Below are 20878 nucleotides of genomic sequence, written 5' to 3'. Positions count from 1 at the left end.
TCCTTTCCTTCTCAGCTTGAACGTTACTCCCACTGAGATCTCCCCAGATGGAGAGAAAAGTTGGCTACTATGTGTCCAGTTCTCAGCACAGTGCCCCACCCCTATAGGTATTAAAAAAATGTTCACTGAGTGAAGGAATGAATGGTAATGGAATACAGGCATTTACCAAAGTCATTAACTTGTCTGAGGCTTGCGTGCTCATTTGTTAAAAAAAAGAGCGACAATAGTTATCTACTTCATAGAGCTTTCTTTTTTTTTTCCTTTTAATTTTTTATTTTATTTTATTTATTCATTTTAGAGAGGAGAGAGAAAGGGAGAGAGAGACAGAGACAGAGAGAGGAGAGAGAGACAGGGGAGAGGAGCTGGAAGCATCAACTACCATATGTGCCTTGACCAGGCAAGCCCTGGGTTTCGAACCGGTGACCTCAGCATTTCCAGGTCAATGCTTTATACACTGCGCCACCACAGGTCAGGCCATAGAGCTTTCTTAGAACAAGTAAGCTTATGTGTGTGAAAGCATTTTATGAACTGAAATGCCTTTTAAGGTTAGAAGCTATGACTTTCTTTACTCTTTTCCCTACATATTTGCTCTGAAGGTTGAAACAGATTGCAACATCTCAGCACGTGAGCCAAAATTATCTGGAAAGCAGGTTGTAGAGAGCCTGCCAACCATATTCTCTGCAAAATGCAGCTCCACAGTAGACTGCATATAATCCATGGTTGATATGCATAGCGTTCCTCTGGGCAATGTAGGCTGCCCAGCTCAGTTTCCTAGAAGTCAGAAGAGGAGCAGACACAGGATAAAGAAGATGGTTTTATGCTTCTCATCAGCTGTGACTCTGTCTACAGTGAGGATCGACTGAATTTTGAGATCTGAGATCAGTGGGAGAGCTCTGATGCTCTGTTCAAACATCTAGTGTTTTAATAGCTTTGCCAAATGATTGGGTTGAACATAAAGTTAAGTATATTATCTTGCCTTCACAAGGAGCAGTTTCTAGCCATCAGAAGGGTGAAATAGATGCATACAAAACTGTTCACTGCCCTCTTAACTCAGCATAACATTTAGAATAAGCTAAACCAGAGGATGGCCTCTAAAATAAAGGAGAGGAAAATTTACTTAATCAGGAAATACTGAATTTGTGCATTGTAATGCAGGGTGTGTGGATATTTTTGATAAAATGCAGATTCCATTCCAGTTAGCACTATTTAGGAAGTAGAACTGAGCTGTAGAACAGAGCTTAGTATGAGGTGAGCCAAAGAAAGAAAACCAAGCCAAGATCTCTCACCCAAATCTGGTATCAGTTTTCTGAGTGACTTTGATGAGCTGTTCCACTTTTTGTGCCCCAACATTCTTATATGAGTGATGAAAGGTAGACATGACCAAATCTAGTGGTCAATTATTGAATCTTAAGTATCATGTGTCAAGTTCTCCCAAATGTAGTTGACATACGTGTCTTTGTAATTCTTTGTTGCAAGGAATAGACACCTATCTAGCTTATAGAAAATGTTCATACTATAAGAAAGCACAGGATGTTTTACAGGCAGCTGAGAGAAGACAAAGGAAAGCAGGGCCACATAAGGACAAGAACTAGAACTGGGAAATCCAGGAGCGGGGCAACTTTTTCTTTATTTGTTTCTCTTGGGCAGGATGGGCCTCTTGCACCTTGGCCTTTCTCTGTCTTCTTTTTATCTTGATTGGCAGGCCTCCTGTGCTTGCATATGGTCTAACATGGCATCTTAGGCAATCTACCACCACTACTTCCTAGTACCTAGAAACATTGGCTCAGGTGCCTCTCCTTTGATCCAATCAGCTGTGCATTAAGTTGAGGGCTGCATGACAGAAGAGGACAGTAAGGGCTCTGTGTAGAGACAGGATTTTTTAAAAAGGGAGTGGAGGCAGATGTACAAATCCTTCAAGTGGCTCAATCTACTCCTTGCAAGCAGTTTGGGGCTTATGAATGAATGGGGCTAAGAATGTGGAAGGAGGCACAGATGAGGGCGAAGCAGAAAGGGAATGGTTTTCTTTATTCAGGAACCAGGCCAATAAAGCAGAAAACCAGGAGAGACCAAAGTGTGATCATTCCTCTTTTCTTGTGTTTCCTCGCATCAGGAAATGATGATTTCAGTCTTCTGTGAGTCACAAAGGGAAAGGAAACTCTTCATGTGGGCTTTTAATAGTGGTTTAGAAGAAATGCCTCATCAGAAGTCTGTGTCTAATTTTCCCCTTACCAGCAAGGATACTCAGCAGATTAGCACCAGTAACCAAAATATTAATATACTCTTAGAATTTAAGTGTTCTTTAACTGTCTGCACATTGTCTCTGCTTGCCCTCCACCAGGTATATTGAGTGATTCAAAGCAAAAAAAATAAAAATAAAAAAATAAAAAAAATGAAGGCCCCCATACTGTGGCCCACTAACCTCCTTTCCCATATCTGTCTCCATCTTTCACCATAAAGAGCCTTAGCTACATAGAGTATTCCTTCTCCAAAACAATCCATATTCTTCTTCCAAAACAACTGCTGGTTGGCCACCCCAAGCAGATTAAGGGAAACAATAGTGCAGCTCACTTTTGGGAGGACAGATCTAGGAAGAGAAGTGAGCAAGCCCTGAAACAACATCTCAGGTTTCCTGAGCAGTGTAGGGTAGGGGAGCACCCCTCCCTCCCCGGCTCTGCAGACTCCACCCAATGGGGAGGCTGGCCTACTAAGTGCCAAGCCCAAAGCAGAGACATTAGTTGTGAAGGTCTGAAGGCAGATATAACTGGGAATGTTAGCAATCACTTAAGGATTCTTTGACCTAGGCGGGGTCTTTAAATAATGGGGCTAATGCTATGATTTCAAACTCAAAGCAGGGGGAAAAGCTGGCACTTATGTAGGTACCTGATCATAGGGGCCTGAGAGACGTGGGTTCTCTGCCCATGTGTTGTCAAGGAAGGGAAGGATCATTCAATGAGACCATTAAATTGCCACAAGAGTAATTATTTCTCACGTGGAATGCAGCCATTATCCCATAAAACCCCAAACACATGATGTCTCATCAGCAACAGAAATTTAACACATTTAAATTCAAATTTATCATCTTTTACCTTGTACCATTTCCTCTTCCAGCTTCCCTTCACTATCCTATCCCTACTAAGAGCACCATTGTTCTCCCAATAACTTTATCTCCATATTTCTTTAGTTTCTCTCTTTCCCAAATTCTGACACTGAATGTTGTCGTCAAGTCCCCTTGATGTTGCTCTCTATTACATCAAATGTTTCTGCTCTTTCCTATTTGAGCTACAGAGATGGAGTTCTGACCTTATTACTTCCTGTCTAGACCATTACAATAAATTCCAGTCAATTTCAATTTCCCACTTGAATCCAATTTAAACAATAACAATACTTCTGTCTTAATCTTCTCAAAATACAAATTTGTTCTCATCACTTCCCTTCTTAAAAAGCTTCAGTGGCTCCCCATTGACCAAGAATGCATCTAAAACCCTAATCTGGTATTCAAATCCTCCACAACATAGCCCTAGTCAAACCCTCAATGGCATTTGTTTGCTTGTTTTCTTTTATAAAAATAACCAAGGTAATTGTAGAAAACCTGGGGAAAAATTCTATAAATCAATCTTAATTTTACTATTCAAAGAATTTTTGTCTATCTACATACGTTCTTATTTACAAAAGTGGAAAAGTTTTTATTTTTTCATTTGATAGTATATCAGTAGCATTTTTCCATACTTTAAAATAAACTTTAATGATTCTAAGATTTTCTGCAATGACTCAAAAATAAAAATTATCTGTTTTTTATGTAATTATTTTGTGTTTATTGTTAAATATGTGTAAAATATGGATAAGCATCAATATGTAAACAAGTAAACTTATTATACTTATATAACAGAGAACTAATAATTATTGACATTTTAGTTTATATAGTTACAGCTTATTTTATTTAATTATTGGATCATGACATTTATCTGAAGTTATCTTTTTCCTGAGGTTTGGGAGGATAATGTTTTTTTCTAACAATCATAAAAGGATTAACTTCTATTAAAAAATTATAACCAGTTTCTCTAATTATTAATATTAACAATGAAAGTGTCCAGTTATTTCCACAGTATATTTTAAGATATGATTTTATTTTATCACTCTTATTTCTTCAGCAATTTCATAGTTTTTCTGTATATAATTTGAATTTTTAAACTAGATTATTATTTTTTTCTTATCATGAATATTGTTTTAAAGATTATTCTTGATTTCCAAATATTTTATCACCCAAGATAGAATTATTAATATTTAAAGAGTTTTATTGCTCAAAACCAAATTTTGCTTTTTCAATTATGAGTTGAGTTTTATTATTCTTGGGTTTATTATTTTGTTTTTAACTGCCAGTCATCTTTCCAGGATGTGGGTCCAGTAATTTTTTTTTTCAATACAATACAATGATGACATGCTCTCTTAGTCCTTGCAAATTTGTAGTATCTTTCCCTTGCCCAAACACATTAATGACAATTTTGCTGAGTATAGAATTTGTGCATGGCAATCTTTTAGAACTCAATACCCTTTTACTTATTCTCCATGTTTATTTTCTTTAATATTTTGGAGAAGTAGTATGATGCCAACCCCATCTTAATTTTTCCCCCAACTTATTTTAATTAGTTTCTATGCTTTTAAGTTTATTTATTTTTACTTTTAAAATTTCAACATGTTATAACAAAGTACTCACAAAGCTTAGCAACAAACAAGCAAATAATCCAGTTAAAAAATGGAGAAAGGACATACACATGGCCAACAGATATATGAAAAAATGTTCATTTTCACTAGCTATTTGAGAAATGCAAGTCAAAACTACAATGAGATACCACCTCACACCTGTTAGATTGGCTATTATAAACAAGACAGGTAATAAGCGTTGGAGAGGCTGTGGACAAAAAGGAACCTTCATTCACTGCTGATGGAAATGCAAATTAGTACAACCATTATGGAAGAAAGTATGGTGGTTTCTCAAATAATTAAGAATAGAACTACCATATAACCCAGCAATTCCTCTACTGGGTATATACCCCCAAAACTCAAAAACACTAGTATGTAGATATATGCATCCCCCATGTTCATCACAGCATTATTCACAGTGGCCAAGACATGGAAACAACCAAAGTGTTTCTTGATAGAGGATTGAATAAAGAAGATTCATATATACAATACAATACTACTCAGCCATAAGAAATGATGACACAGTGAAATTTATGACAACATGGATGGACTTTGAGAATATTATACTGAATGAAATAAGTAAATCAGAAAAAACTAAGAACTGTATGATTTCATCCCTTAGGTGGGATATAAAACTGAGACTCCTGTACATAGATAAAAGTGAAGTGGTTACCAGGGGAGGGAGATGTGGGGACTTAGGGAAGTGGGTGAAGGAGTAAAGAAGGACAAATATACGGTGACAGAAAATGTTTTGTCTTTGGATGATGGGTACACAATATAATCAACAGTTCAAATCTATAGAAATGTTTACCTGAAACCTACATACTCTTATTAATCAATGTCACCCTGTTAAATTTAATTTTCTAAATATAAATAAATAAATAAATAAATAAATAAATAAAATTTAAATGTAAAACTCTTTAAAATAAAAAAATTCAACAAGTCATATTTAGGTGTAGTTGCAATACCATTAAACTTACCTGATAATTGGTGAGGCCTCTCTAAGACTTGTTTTTATCTTTCCATTTAGGACAATTTCTTTCTTCCTTCTTTAATTACTCTTTCTGTTCTTTCATTCTGTTCCTTATTGGTGTTTATACTGCTCTATGTAGATGTTTTTTCTAAATCTGTGTTCAATTTTCATTTTTTTCTCTTAAGAATTCCATTTTTTTATCCCATAGGTTCTTGGAGATATTTTCAAAGTTTCAAACATCAGTTTTCAGTTTTTAGTATATTCAACTTTTCACTGACTTCTTTAATTATTTTTTTTAATTCCCATAAAATCTTTTATGATTTCAGAATATAGTTTTATTCACAATTATTTGCTCAATTTTCATAGCTGGGACAACTGCTTTAATCATGTTGACAGCAGAAATGAAAACGCTTCTAATTTCTTCTTCTTCCACCCATGAAAAGGTGGTCTTATCTTCTGGAACACAGCATCATTTTTATGTGTTCAGTGATAATTGCTATTTACATGTCCTCACAAAAAAAAGAAAGAAAGCCTGACCTGTGGTGGCGCAGTGGATAAAGTGTCGACCTGGAAATGCTGAGGTCGCTGGTTCGAAACCCTGGGCTTGCCTGGTCAAGGCACATATGGGAGTTGATGCTTCCTGCTCCTTCCCCTTCTCTCTCTCTCTCCCACTCTCTCTCCTTTCTAAAATGAATAAATAAAATAAAAATAAAATTTTTGCCCTGGCCGGTTGGCTCAGCGGTAGAGCGTCAGCCTAGCGTGTGGAGGACCCCGGTTCGATTCCCGGCCAGGGCACACAGGAGAAGCGCCCATTTGCTTCTCCACCCCTCCGCCGCGCTTTCCCTCTCTGTCTCTCTCTTCCCCTCCCGCAGCCAAGGCTCCATTGGAGCAAAGATGGCCCGGGCGCTGGGGATGGCTCTGTGGCCTCTGCCCCAGGCACTAGAGTGGCTCTGGTCGCAACATGGCGACGCCCAGGATGGGCAGAGCATCGCCCCCTGGTGGGCAGAGCATCGCCCCTGGTGGGCGTGCCGGGTGGATCCCGGTCGGGCGCATGCGGGAGTCTGTCTGACTGTCTCTCCCTGTTTCCAGCTTCAGAAAAATGGGAAAAAAAAAAAAATGAAAAAAAAAAAAAAAGAAAGAAAAAATTCATTGTAATTGGCCTTTACTGGAACAGTAGCAGCCAGGTGAATTTCTCCCATTTCTCTATGATAGAACCATTTAGTCCTCTAGTTTCTGTTTCTTGTGACTTCTAAACCCAGGCTTGCCATTTCTCCGAATTAGAGTCCCATCCACACAGTTACCAGAACCTCCTCTAATCCCTACTTTCCCAAGCAAAGAGCACTTGCTCTTATAGAAGGGAAAGTTTTACGTCACTTTTCTATGCTTTACTTAAGCTGCCTTCTTAAAAAACTTTATTTGGCTGAAACTTCTTGACATGTTTTAGAAGGTCGATTATACAATTTCTTATTTTTCCACATTTTTGCATGACCTTGGCCATTTCTGTTAGAATCTGGAGATAGGGGAGTTAGATACATCTGCTAGTGGCAACATCTGTCTAAAATCCCCTCTTTCCAATACTTTCTCTTTTCTGTTCCCATTATATTTTCCACCAATGGTTTCTTTATATGTTCTAAACTTTCTGAAAAATATGCTTTTTCTTACACTATATTTCTTTCCTGGAAGACATTTCTTAGCATCTCTTCTCAATCCACCTTTTCCTACTGAAATAGTTAAGACTCAAAAAAATTTTAATGAAGAGTACAGTAAAAATGCTCATAAAGGAGGTCTTACAATGTGCTCTCATTCTCTCTGTTAGTACACATTAGTCTGGTGTGAGTGATAGCTACATATAGTTATAATGCATTTCCACAATTAGAGCACTCAATCTTTCAGAGTATAGATCATACTTTGATCATATTTGTTTTCTTGCTAGGGCACAAAAAGAGACTTTTTGATAGAGGAGGCGGTGCCCAAAAGAAGTATGTTAAGTTTAGTTTAAGTTTGGCTATTATTTATTATACTCTAGATCGACACATGTGTTATTTCTATTCCCCACGACAAACATCAGAAGTGTTATTTTCTCTTTTTGTAGAAGAGGTTTCAGAGGCACAGACAAGATTAATAACTTTAAGACCATATAATCAGTGCCTGAAGTTAGGTTCAAACCCACCCAAGTCTGACTCCACTGTCCATGTGATTTCTGCCACACCATTCTGGTTCAATTAAAATTTAATTAAGTTTAGATGACCTCACCAAGCATAAAACTTGTAGAATGAATATAATTGGGTTAGATATGAAACAGCATTCCTCCTTCACTGAAGTTACTTTATGTCTTTTTTTTGCTCAAAAATGGGAAATTGACTTCAAGGTTTCTACTAAATTAATGGGTGTAGGACTTCTGAAGCCTCTTGTAGACATCTCTTTTCTTCTCCCAAATCATATCATTCTTTGATTAAGACCTATATGAAATAATTAGCCATATACCACCTTTGAAATCAAGTGAAATTTGACCAAGATGTAACTACATGTCATCCTAAAATACTAAATCTACACATATTATAATCCAACCCTAAGGGCCTAGATCTGTATTTCGTGGAGGCGGCATGAAAATAATATGCAGCAGCTGTTGTTCACTGACAAGAAAAGTAGTTATTGAAAATGGTAAGGACAGAAAAAAAAAATTTAAAGCATAAACTGGCATCCCATGGGCCAAACCTAACCGGCTATTGTGTTAAGTTTGGATTAAACACTATTTTAAAGCTATTGGACTTTGTGGTCAATATTTAAAAGTTTGAAATTTTTACATAAAAATCCAGATTTATGGTTTCTTTTAAAAAATATGAAGGTCTCATCACACCAGACTTGCATTCCTGCATGAAAACTATCTATGGCAGGGATGGCCAATGCCTCCAACTGTGGACCAGTGAGTTTGGAATATACAACATGTATGAAATAGATATAAAAAATACAGGAGTTTAGAGGTAGAAAGGGCCTTAACAAAATTAATCCAGCCTTTTTTATTTAAAATAAAGAAAGTGGACCAGGAAGGTGATTATTACTCAAAGTCACATAGCTGGTTACATACAACAAGAAGCTAGTTATTCTGACCACTCAGACCACCAGCCTGTTTATTGACAAACTTCATAATGCAATAAGGACCTCTAATGAAATGACATGATTTGGTACTTAAAAAGTAATGTGTTGTATAACAACTATCTGTTGCTCCCATGTTCCCTGGGCCCCTCCCCTCTTCTTTATTTACATTAGCACATTGCCTTATTGAAAGAAAAATTAATCCTTTGAGAAAGGGATGCCAATTTATTTGAGTAACAATATAGCAACATACGTAGTTCTGAGAATAGGATACTGTACAAGGTCCAGTTTATATAAACCAAATTTTTGGTTCTATATTAACCTTACTATAAATATACATTATTTTGTTCATTTATTCAACAAATATTTATTAAGCATCTACCATGTTCAAGAAGCTGTATTGGGCATTCACTGGGCATAAAATGAATAAACAAGGCAAATGAGATCTCTGCCTTCAGGGTCATGAATTAGCATTATCATCTCTAACAGAATTGCCAATAGTGAAAAATCTAAATATGTTTCTCCAAATCTAAAAGCAGAATTTCTTTTTCTCCTTTTTATTGAGTTCATTGGCATGATACTGATTAACAAAATCAGTAACACAAATTATACCTGTTTTAGGTGCACAGTTTTACAACACATCATCTGTACATTGTATTGTGTGTTCATCACTCCAAGTCAAGTCTCTATTCATCACCGTTTATCCCCCCATATTCTCCTCCACCTCTCCAACTCACCACTCCCCTGGCAATCATCATACTGTTGTCCCTATCCATGAGTTTTCTTTTTTTTTTTCTTTATTGTTCAATCCTTCCATTCTCCCCTAGTTTCCATCACCACTACCCTCCTTAATTTAAAAAGACTAGGTAATATCTGTGTGTGTGTGGGGGGGGGGGGTTGGAGGAGGGGATTACTTTTGTAAGCAGGTAGCTATTACAAAAATAAATGTAATAGAAACATAATTCATTATATTTGAATGTTCTAAAATTTTTGCCTCAACAGTATATTTTAGTGTATGTGCAGTTGTCCTGGGTATAAAAATTTTTTTAATGGTTTGAAAGTCTTTACTCTAAGCCAGAAGATCCATGGAGAGTCTCGATATTTATTCCTTTATTAAAGATGTATTCAGCCTGACCTGTGGTGGTACAATAGATAAAGCATCGACCTGGAACACTGAGGTTGCCGGTTTGAAACCCTGGGCTTGCCTGGTCAAGGCACATATGGGAGTTGATGCTTCCTGCTCTTCCCCCTTATCTCTCTCTCTCTCCTCTCTCTCTCCTCTCTCTCTCTAAAAATGAATAAATAAAATCTAAAAAACAGAGGATGATCTATGAGTAAAAACCTGAGAGAAAAAAAAAAGATGTATTGAGTACCTGAAAGCAGAATTTCTTATATGCAGTTCATAGAGATAGTAGAGCAAATATAACACATATAATTCATGATTTTAAAGCTTATTATTAGTAGTAGCAAGTTAGTCAGAGACTCAAATGAAGGCAGTAAATTAATGGAGCAGATGATAAAACAAATCCTCTGGCACTAAGTAAAAACATTAGCTTTTAATAATCTGTATTTTTAACCAATAATTTTATTCTTTATTTGAAGCTGAACTTTATGTCATACCGATGATGTGAGAATATTTATATTGGACAAAAGAGTTTCCAATCACTCATCAAGTCACAGAGTAATTTTCTTTTAAATATTCATGTTGAATCAGAGCTGTCACTGCACTTGGTGGCAGATATAAGAGGAATGAAGTATTTTCTCTTTTTTTTCTCAGTAAACATTTCTCTCTCTACAAGACTTAGTCCAATAAACATGTATTGAAGACTAACTATGAGTCAGGCATTATATTTATCTTTGGGAGGATAAAAAGATGACTCTGTAATATTTACTGTCATATTAAGCATTCATTAAAGATAGAAATTAAGGGAAATAGAAAATAAGTAATTCTTAGTAATCTACATGATATTTTATAATGTTCAAAAAATAGAAAATAAATGTAATAGGTATTCAAAAATTTGAAGAAAAGAAACGAGTTAGAGGAGTCCATGCACACTTCAAGAGGACAATGAGTCTTACAAAATAGGTAGTAACTAGAGAGTCAACAGAGACAGGGGGATTTCAGGGAACTACAAGATCGAAACCTCACTGGGGGTGGATAACCAGAATTCTCTTTAATACAGATATTAAACCCCAACTAGACCCCCAAAAGAAAATGAATTCAGGCTAGAATAAAATATTAGATTTGTTTTTAAAAGGTAAAAAAGAGCTTAGCAAGAAGAAGCTAAAGAAGAACTTAGAGAGGGGGACTATCTTGACTTATTTAGCTAGACTGTATGACTAACTGTAGGTACTGAAATGATGTCATCACTAACCCCTATCTCCCAGCTCTGCTTTGCTCTGTGCTGTCTTTAGTGTCATTCCCTAACTCTAGCAAACATTGAAATCTCTTCTTTCTTGTTCCCACCCATACATGCATTACTGTATTCATTTGATTATACAATTATATTTAGTCAACTTAATTAAATGTACATATATGAATTTATATATTGTTGTTTAAAACCAAGAATCTTAAGAAAAAGTTCAAATAATGTCTTTTTTGTTATCTGCAGCAGCTGGCATATTATTTTTCACAAAGCAAATGGTCAATATGTGCTAGATGCATTGAAATTACAACAAATTAATCTTAGGTGAGATGGATAAGGTCTTATACTCTATGTAGGGATTAGAAATTATAATACAGAGATTATGGCAAAAAGAGGAGGTAGTGACAGATTGCATAAAAATATGAAGGTACAGTAATATTATTTCTAGTATTTTCAAGGCTTATATAAGGTTAAAAATTAGGAACAACTTTGACATGTTAAAATAACAAAATGGCTACATTTGATAGGTAGAAAAATCAAAGTATGGAAGAAGATAAATTCTACTTTGGGCATCCTGAGTTTTAACAGCCAATGAAATATTCAGTTGCTAGTTCATACAAACAAATGCTCATGGGAAATAGGAAGCAGCTGAAAGTTTAGGTCTGGAGATACAGATTTGGAACTCACTGTCAACAGTGTAGAATTGATAATAATAACCATTGGAATGGATAACATTACATAGGAATGAAAAGCAGCAAGTTCTACTTTCAGGAATAAGATTGGCTACATAGTCCATAAAATTATCCTACGACAAACTCTAAGAAACTCTGGATGAGACAAAATAGATGTTAGAATGCATAGGTGACAAACAAAGAGAGTAAGAGAAACTCACAGGTTTAAAAACAAATGTGGAGCCTGACCTGTGGTGGTATAGTGGATAAAGTGATGATCTGGAACACTGAGGTCGCCAGTTCAAACACTGGGCTTGTCTGGTCAAGGTGCATACAGGAAGCAACTCTACAAGTTGATGCTTCCTGCTTTTCCTCCCTTTTTCTCTCTCTCTCTCCTCTCTCTCTAAAAATCAATCAATAAATATTTTTTTTAAAAGTGGAAAAGATCCTGAAACTGAATATAAACAAACCATAGCTGCTCAGAGGCATCCCCTCACTGCAAGTGTCTAGATGGTTAAGTTTTAATGGTCAAGACCAGGAAATGTAAGAAAGACCTCATTTGCCTGACTAGGCTGTGGTGCAGTGGATAGAGCATCAGACTGGGATGTGGAGGATCCAGGTTTGAAACCCCGAGATTGCCAGCTTGAAAGCAGGCTCATCTAGTTTGAACAAGGCTGACCAGCTTGAGCCCAAGGTTGCTAGCTTGAGCAAGGGGTCACTCGGTCTGCTGTAGCCCTCAGGTCAAGGCACATATGAGAAAGCAATCAATGAACAATTAAGGAGCTGCAAGGAAGAATCGATGCTTCTCATCTCTCTCCCTTCTTGTCTGTCTATCCCCATCTGTCCCTCTCTCTGTCTCTCTCTGTCTCTGTCACAAAAAACAAACAAACAAAAAACCAACCTCATTTTGGGTCAGTAATAAGTCAAATAAGAAGAGAGTTGGGTTACCGGATGGAATATCTCTGCAATAAAAACATAAGGCAAGAAAATTTTCATCCACTGAGAAAGAGAATAGCAGAGGAACCTAAGTTTGTCTTAAGTCTTGGTAAAAAAATAAAATAAAATAAAAAAGTTTTCCCTGGCCATTTATAATGAAAAGACTGCCTTCACATGGGTTAGGGACTTAAATATTTATCTTTGCATTCTAGTAAACTGCAAGAAAAATTAATTTTAAAGGCTTTCAAGTTACTCGTTGCCCAGGACACTTCTTAACATAGATTTCTCAATATCTCTATAAATTAACATCATCCAAAAGGAAAAATATATAACATAAAATTATCAAAAACACACATAAACAATGTACTAATAACAAGAGTCATATAAACTAAAGGATATACTTTAGAAAAAAAGAAACTCATATCATCAGATAGATCTGGTATTAAAGGACTGGTAAACAAATAAGTTAGTTAACATGTAAGTATATAGAAATGAGCAATATCTTGTTTAAAATGATAGTAATTTGAAAAAAATAGAACTAAAATATTGCACCAAAATAACATGTCAGAATGTGTAAGATATTTATTGAGAAATTTACAAAACTTTATTAAAAATTACTAAAGAATATTTAAATAAATGGAAAGATATACTTGGATAGGAAGAAGCAGTACCATATAGATGACAATTTCTCATGAAATAATCTGTATTTAACAAAATTCCAATTAAAGTGCTAAAATATGTTCTTTTTTGGAACTTGGAAAACTAATTCTAAAATTTATATAAAAAGTAATGTGCCAAAAAATAACTAAGATGCTTCTTAGAAAGAAGAATATGTGTTAAGAAAGTGGGGGAGGAATTTATAATAATAAAGCTTATTTATGAAACTATCAGTAGTTGAAATCATATGAAACTAACATTTTTATAGGTAAGAAACAAATATTGGTAACTTTTAATGGTTCAACATAATAATAAAAATGTAATATAGTATTTGTCTGGAGAAAAACAAATAGAAAATACAGAATAGTGAGCACAAGGACAGACCCATTCATATATGGGAACTTGTCAGAACTGGCATTATAACTCATTTGGAGAAAAGGAATAAAGGATGATGCAATTAATTATCTGATAAGAAAATAAAGTCAATTTAGATTTCTTACTTAATGTCATAAATAAAATTAGTTCCAGTGTGGACAAGTCCTGCTAGAGGTGAGGACGATGGAGACGCAAAGACCTGACTCCGGGGACCAGGTTCAGTGATGCAGATCCACTTTATTCAGGAAGTATGCAAGTTTATATAGATGGGTTCAGCCTATAAGGTGTTACAATGTGTTCCTCAAAGCCAATGGCTAAAAAGATCAGGGAGCTGCGTGGTTGGAGCTAAGTCACTTCCTTATAGTGGGGGAGCTTCCTTCCTGGGTATGCCCAGGAGGCTTCTGGGACCTGGAGTATTCTCACAGCATTTCATCAGCCACAGCTGCTAGGAATGTGCTCTGCGCTCCACCCACATCTCCCCCTTTTCTTTTAATTAAGGCCAATTGGACTTGATGAATGACAGCTTGCTCTTGTAGCTTCTGAATGCTACGCATTATGCAACGGAACCCTAGTAGAACTAAAACAACTATAATGCCTATTATACTATATGCTAATAGATTAGCTGGATTAAACAATGAGGCAAGCTTCTGTAATGTTTGACTAGTTAGGAAATAGAATGGGGGTCTTAAACAGGGGATTCCTCCTAGGCTTCAGGATGTCATTTCCCTCCCATTGTGTTACAGAGACCTTCTAGGTGCCGTTAAACACAGTTCCATTTTGATTGTAAAAAATGGACATAGGTGCATGCATGCCCCCTTCCCACAAAGGTCCCAGCGTCCAAACACAGAACAAATGGCTTGACGTGGGCTGCATACTGCATATGGTTGCAAGGCACATTACACAAATTACAACAACAAGACAAATCATACAATTTCAAAAATTACAAAGGTACATTGCACCAGTCTCTGAGCACTTTGCCAAAAGCAAAATATGTCCTCGGCCTTCTTTCTAGCCACAGGAAAAGTTTCTCAGGCCAAGTGAAGGGTCTCCAGCAAAGCCGCCCACCACCCCCATCAGGGTATTTCACATTGTCCAAAACCCGTAAGTCCATCCAACAAAGGAGCCAGTGCTCACTCAGGTCGTAGTCCAGGAAATCAGTCCATGCACATGAGATGTCAGCCACCCCCCTCATCCCTGCCATCCTGGCAGGTCTTTCACTGTCCCAAAGAGGAGCATGTGGCAAAGGCAGTCAGCATTTCCATCTCTGCTCTAGATAAAAGACATACTTTTGAAGAGGAAATATTCAAACTGCAAGAAGAAAATATAGGTGAATTATCTCTGCAAATATGCATTCCCCTTGTGCTGTAATAAAATTTTTGGATGGGCAAATGTCTTTGCAGTATAAAGGCTACATTTTCTAACCTTCTTTTCAGGTAGGATCATCTTGTGACAAATGTTCTGGTCAATGGGATATAAGTAGACATATCCATAAAACATTTTTTAAGAATCTCATTAAACGATGGCTGGTAGGCACATATTTTGCCCTTTTATTTTTTCTTCCTTTTTTTTTCTGACCCTTCTCCTTGGGATCTGGGTACATCAAGACTATGAGACATCATGAGGGTGGAGCAGAGAGCTGGAAAGAGCCTAGATCTCTAAGGACTGCATGGAACTGGGCCCCCATACCTGCTGCAAATTGCCTACCTCAGACCTTTCACATGAGAAAAATAAGTTCCTGTCTTGTTTAAGTCATTATTAACTTAGGTCTCTTCTCCTCACAGGCAAACCTAATGCTAACTATAACTTGTAAAATTTGCAATGACATTTTCTCTCGCCTTGTTTCAGAAAGACAAGAAGAGAGAGAACAGATGCATAGGAAACCTCCTGTAGAAAACTATTTTCTAATCAAAATAAACACAGTACCAAGTCAATGAATAAGTCTATCTACAGCAGACTGGTCTTTGTTTGTATAGTATTACTATGCTCAGTAGTTGCCCAATAAATATTAATTGATAATGATGGAAAAGGGCTTTATAAACAGATGGCCTTTTAATAGACTAAGTGGGATGAGGGTTAGTAAAAAAGAAAGAAGAAACTGTAAGAGTGAAAAGTGCCAAATGCTGTGAAATATACAGTAAGGACAGAAAAAAAAATCACTTCTGGACTTGTCTAGATTAGAAGGTCACTGGTAACTTTACAGGACTATTTCCAAAGAATGACTAAGAAGCCAGTGAAGCAACACAGCACTCAAGGGATTACTGCCACTTGCATGGTACTTGGAGGCCTCCCAGTTCCACACGAAAACCAGTGTACAGACATGTTTAGTGTTTCTGGGCTTCAGGTGTAACTAGATGTTCTTGAGTCACAAAGAAACAGAAATAGCCCCCACTCTGAGTAATCCCTGATGTCTTTTTCATAATCATCACACGCCCAGTAGAAACAGGCCTGGTCTCTTCTATCTGGCCACTAGAATGACTGTCAATCCAATTGGGGTTTAACCTATGTCTCTCCTTAGTTGTATAAAAGGTGATTCTTTTTTTGCTATGGTTTAGAAGGTCACCATTTTATGCCATGGAATGATCTACATAGATTACTATTAGTAACATATTTATAGATGCGTTTGTAAATGTTTCTCTGTAATATAAAATGACAGGTCTTCTAAAAGTATGATTAAGATGTGAGCCTGGTACCAATCATTGATCTGTGTGGAAGCCCTAGGCACCAGAACAAGGAAGAAGTAGGTGCAGGCCAGAACTTTGAACTTTCCAAAGTATGAGTAGGCATTCTCTGATGTACCCAAGGGAGGTGCTTTTAAGAAACATATACAAACTGAAAACACACATGCCAAAAAATTTTATTTTTTACTAAGGAATAGTGTTAAAGAGTGAATTTAAAGGATTTCAGTTCTTAATGTATAATAGGAAATACACTTATATGGATAGAGTCAGTAGTTCAATTGACCTCCCCCCAAAATATTTAGGGTTGGGTCTATTGAAGGAGAGTGCAGTTACGACAAAAACGGCAGGTTGGTCTCCACAGGATGCTAACAGTTAGAAATGGGGGATTCAATTCTGCTAGTACCATCAAAGTATGGAAATTCCTACAATTTCTTTTAGAATTTTCTTGACATGAAAGGAACTTTACTATGACCACCATTTACAATGCATTTCTTCACCCATTAGAATTGGTAGGGCAGCTAAAACAGTTAAAAAAACACTGGTGACCTATGAAGCATAGATGAGCAGAAACATGAAAAGCAATGAAGCCTTATGGCTAAAGCAGATTAATAACTATCCTGTGGTACTGAGATGCCACTTCCTATAAGAGTGGCCTTTATGGCAGTGGCCTGCAGACCTTGGGCTGTGGTCTGTACACATTTTCATAAACTTTCTAAATTGCTTCACATGTGTGGTCTAAAATGTATATCAAGATTTTTTTGCCAGAATTACATAGACTTTATTAACTATACAATCTCCACCTTATTTCATCTTCATGCTCATGGCATTCAGGTTAACATTCTTACCTTTTTTGAAGAGAGATGGAAAATACAAACGTGACAGTAAAGATAGGAGAGAAGAGAGAAGTTAAATTCCCTTTTCTGAATCAGGAATGGGGATGAGTGCGCTCCTGGACCCCGAGCATACTCCAAGTTCAATCTCTTTGGTTTAGGCCAGTTAAAATACCACAGTTTATCTCTCTCGCTACTCTAGAAGACCTAGGCAGCTGCAAGACCCAGGATTGTTCCCTCTGGATATTTAAGCTACAATGTACAACAGAACAAAACTGTAGCAAAGCTCTAGCCATCCTTGGTTCCTGAAGGTAGATGCCTTAAATTCCCAATGGCTACATGTGTAAGTTCACCCAGGATATCTCATTAACTTCCCAATAACAAACCTTGCATTTTCCCTATTAGAATTTTCAAGGTCAGGTTGTTGCCCTTTGTGTGTTGGGGGTTTATTCCATTCCTTTTATGCTAGCATAGCTTCCTTTTGTCTATTGCACAAACCTAAGACATAGCAGTTGACTAAGCCACAGTGAATGATAACCCATGTGTAATTTAGAGAACCATTCTGAATACTTTTGCAAAATGCCCCACTACAATGCTTTATACTTAGAAATTTTATTGCACATTTTCCTGGAATATCTTTAAGGGCTCAACGCTTGCTGGCATACTCTCTTATTTTTAAAACACCCTTTTTTATGCCCCCTCACCCTCCAGTTTCCTAAAAGTCCTTCTAAATGAAGTTAAATAGCAAAACATCAGGATTTTAAGGCTTAGTACATTTGGAGATTATATCTGGTTCATTAGATATTATCATGTTTAGATTTTTTACCTATCAACTAGACTGTAAACACTCATAGTATGAAAAACCATATCTTTTTTTCATTTTTATTCATTTTAACAGGGTGACATCAATAAATCAAGGTACATACGTTCAAAGAAAACATGTCCAGGTTATCTTGTCATTCAATTATGTTGCATACCTATCACCCAAGGTCAGATTGTCCTCCATCACCTTCTATCTAGTTTTCTTTGTGCCCCTTCCCCTCCCCCTTCCCATCTCCCTCGATCCTCCCCCCCCCCCCCCGTAACCACCACACTCTTGTCCATGTCTCTTAGTCTCGTTTTTATGTCGCACCAATGTATGGAATTATGCAGTTCTTGTTTTTTTTCTGATTTACTTATTTCACTCCGTATAATGTTATCAAGAACCAACCATTTTGTTGTAAATGATCATCATTTCTTATGGCTGAGTAGTATTCCATAGTGTATATGTGCCACATCTTCTTTATCCAGTCATCTATTGAAGGGCTTTTTGGTTGTTTCCATGTCTTGGCCACTGTGAACAATGCTGCAACATTGTATCAATGTTTCTGAGTTTTGGGGGTATATACCCAGTAGAGGGTTTGCTGGGTCATAAGGTAGTTCTATTTTCAGTTTTTTGAGGAACCATCATACTTTCTTCCATAATGGTTGTATTACTTTACATTCCCACCAACAGTGAATGAGGGTTCCTTTTTCTCCACAGCCTCTCCAACATTTGCTATTACCTGTCTTGTTGATAATAGCTAATCTAACAGGTGTGAGGTGGTATCTCATTGTAGTTTTGATTTGTATTTCTCTAGTAACTAATGAAGATGAGCATCTTTTCATATATCTATTAGCCATTTGTATTTCTTCCTGGGAGAAGTGTCTGTTCATGTCCTCTTCCCATTTTTTATTGGATTTTTTGTTTGTTTGTTGTTGAGTTTTATGAGTTCTTTGTATATTTTGGATATTAGGCCCTTATCTGAGCTGTTGTTTGAAAATATCATTTCCCATTTAGTTGGCTGTCTGTTTATTTTGTTATCAGTCTCTCTTTCTGAGCAAAATCTTTTTATTCTGATGTAGTCCCATTCATTTATCTTTGTCTTCACTTCCCTTGCCTGTGGAGTCAAATTCATAAAATGCTCTTTAAAACCAAGGTCCATGATTTTAGAACCTATGTCTTCTTCTATGTACTTTATTGTTTCAGGTCTTATGTTTAGGTCTTTGATCCATTTTGAATTAATCTTAGTACAAGGGGACAAACTGTAGTCCAGTTTCATTCTTTTGCATGTGGGTTTCCAGTTTTCCCAGCACCATTTGTTGAAGGGGCTTTCTTTTCTCCATTGTGTGTTGTTGGCCCCTTTATCAAAAATTATTTGACCAGGAAAACCATATCTTATGCCATTTGTATATATACTCACTGAATGTAGAGTTTGAGTAGCTAGTGCTATATTTATGTCTTAACAGATACTCAAAAGATTCATCGGTGATTGAACTTTAGTTATTTAAATCTCCGCTTGTGCAAGGGAGGAAGAATACAAAGAAATATAAAACATAGTTTCTAGCTTCAGTTTTTTCGATTTTTACTGAATTGATGCATTGAATTCTCCTTTCTAAGGATGATGGACATATTTAGTATCTTATTTTTTAACTGATTTGGCCTCTTTAAATTGCAACTCATAGATATTTAATAAATACATATTGACATACTAAGGGAAAATCAGTCCGTCTTCTTCCCTACCTAACTCTTGCCCATCCCCCTAGTTCAAGTTCTTTTAAACTCTACAAAGTCTCTTCTGACAGCTCTATCCCCAGGGTACTTTCATTCTCTAAACTTGTTCTTATTTATTGTCATATAACTTATTGAGGTGCCCTTGTGTCTTTATTTAAACTTTATTATTAGGGAAGTTAAAAATATTGTTCACTCAGACAATCTGAATAGACATTTTTTCCAAGAAGACATACAGATGGCCAACAGACATGTGAAAAGATGTTAAACACCACTAGTTACTACAAAGATGCAAATAAACATCACAGTGAAATAGCACCTCACATCTGTTAGGATAGCTACTATCAAAAGGACAAGAAATAACAAGTGTTGGAGAGGATGTGGAAAAAGAAAAGCTCTTGTACACTGTTGGTTGAATTATAAATTGTTGTGGCCCCTATGGAAAACAATATGAAGGTTCATTAAGAAATTAAGAGTGAAACTATCATATGATCTAGCACTTTCTCTTCTGGTTATTTATTCAAAGACTATGAAAACACCAATTCAAAAAGATATAGTTGCAGATATGTTCATCGTGGCATTAATAATAGCCAAGATATGGAGACAGCCTTGGTCTTCATCAACAAAAAAAATTTTGATAGAGAGTAGAGAGAGAGAGAGAGACTGAAATACTACTCAGCAATAAAAAAGATAAAATAATTAGAGAATACATTTAATAATGTAACAACTAGGTATAATGTCAGGTGGGCACTAAACTTATTGGAAGGATCACTTCATTAAGTTTTATAAATGTCTAAATACTGTGTTATGTGTATGGATCTTGATAGTATTATGTTAAGTGAAGTAAGTCCGATGGAAAAGAACAAAACACATGATTTCACTTGTATGTAGACTATAATACAAAAAAGTAACAAGTGAACTGAAAAACAAAACAAAACATAGATACAGATAACAGAATAGTGGTTAGCGGAGGGGAAGAGGGTTGGGGGAGGGTGAATTGAGCAAAGGGGGTCAAATATATACAAACAAAAGGAAACTAGACTTTTGGTAGTGAGCACACGATAGAGTATA

The sequence above is a fragment of the Saccopteryx bilineata genome, chromosome 4 (genome assembly GCF_036850765.1).
Source record: "Saccopteryx bilineata isolate mSacBil1 chromosome 4, mSacBil1_pri_phased_curated, whole genome shotgun sequence".
NCBI classification, from domain to species: domain Eukaryota; kingdom Metazoa; phylum Chordata; class Mammalia; order Chiroptera; family Emballonuridae; genus Saccopteryx; species Saccopteryx bilineata.
The sequence above is the reverse complement of the archived record's forward strand: the minus strand, read 5'-3'. Positions refer to the sequence as shown.